The sequence below is a fragment of the Colobus angolensis genome, unplaced genomic scaffold, assembly GCF_000951035.1.
Source record: "Colobus angolensis palliatus isolate OR3802 unplaced genomic scaffold, Cang.pa_1.0 Scaffold84, whole genome shotgun sequence".
Classification (NCBI taxonomy): domain Eukaryota; kingdom Metazoa; phylum Chordata; class Mammalia; order Primates; family Cercopithecidae; genus Colobus; species Colobus angolensis.
The window spans coordinates 5208657-5210141 of NW_012122265.1; positions in this window are offsets into that span (position 1 = coordinate 5208657).

The window sequence follows — 1485 nt, forward strand, 5'->3', positions numbered from 1 at the left end:
CCGTCTCAAAAAAAAAAAAAAAGAAAAAAAAAGACTGTGGCTTTAACCAGTTAGGAAATCACTTGACCTTGCCTGCTGTGTAGTCCCATGTGACTAAGTCCCTAGTTACCTTCCTCCAGGCAGGAGGAGTTCTGATAGGGAGTAGGGTGGGGCTGATCCCGCACCTAAAGATAGCCATCGATTACATCTTTTATTTTCTCTTCTTCTTGTATCACAAGAAGAATTCTCCTTTAGAGAATGTTCTGGAAATAAGGAGACAGTTTTGGTTGTCATGATGACACTGTCCTGGCATTGATGCTAGACGGCCTGACACCCTGCAATATGTATAGGAAAATGAAGAACCGTATGTGACTTTCAAATGTTCTACAGGACATTCATGTAGATGAAAAACCTACTTATAATTGTCTGTACCTAGAACCTATCCTTGGATTACAAACAAATACAATGTTTTTCTTGAATTTTCCAGGAATACAACTACCATGTAAAATGAGGGAAGATTGTTACTTGTTTTGTTTGGAACTCTACCAAGATTTGTTCACAAAAAATTATGTGCCAATAGTTATGTTGCTCAAGGGTTTGTATTTGTGTTGCCAACACCGCACGCTATGTCAGCCTGCATTTGTACCGTCACTCCACAGTGATTTGTAGCTATTGCATGCAGAGTATTGATGTAAGCATTATGTCTTTTGGTACAGTTGTGCTTAAGCATTTACATATGGAAATACTGTATATATTTTATGGTAAATTACACTCCTTTTATGTATTCTTTATATTATAATAAAGGCATTATACAGAATTACTGTATGTGTTTGCTAGGTCCACCATAATAAAGTACCACAGACCAGGTGGCCTAAGCAACAGAAATATATTATCTCACAGTTCTGGGGGCTGGAAGTCTGAGATCAAGATGTCAGCAGGATTGGTTTCTTCTGAGGGTCGTAAGGAGAAGTATCTGTTCCAGGATTATCTCCTTGACAGGCCTCGATTGCTGTCTTCTCACTGTGTCTCCACATCACCTTCTCACTGTACTTGTCTCTGTCCAAATTTCCTCTTCTCCTAAGGACACCCTAGAACTGGATTAGGGCCCACTCTGGTGACGCAATTGTATTTTAATTACCCCTTTAAAGGCTCTGTCTCCAAACATGGTCACATTCTGAGGTATTAGGGGTTAGGACTTCAATATATGATTTCCTAGAAGGACACAGCTCAGCCCATACCAATTAGGTATGTAGACACATCCTATTTCAAGATAGCAAAGGGAAACTTACAGAAAGATTTCTGATAAAATGGGGACACTGAGTCTGACAGGGCTGAGAACTGCGGGTATGACTCCTCACAGGACAATGGTGAGTGGTGTCTCATAGGTGAGTGCTGCCCCTTACTTCTAATTTCCAGCCCAGCAGGGTTTACTGAGAATTGGCGTGCCAGAACAAGTGGAGAGAGATTAGGGACAAGAAATATTGGCTGTTGGGTAAAAGAAAGATA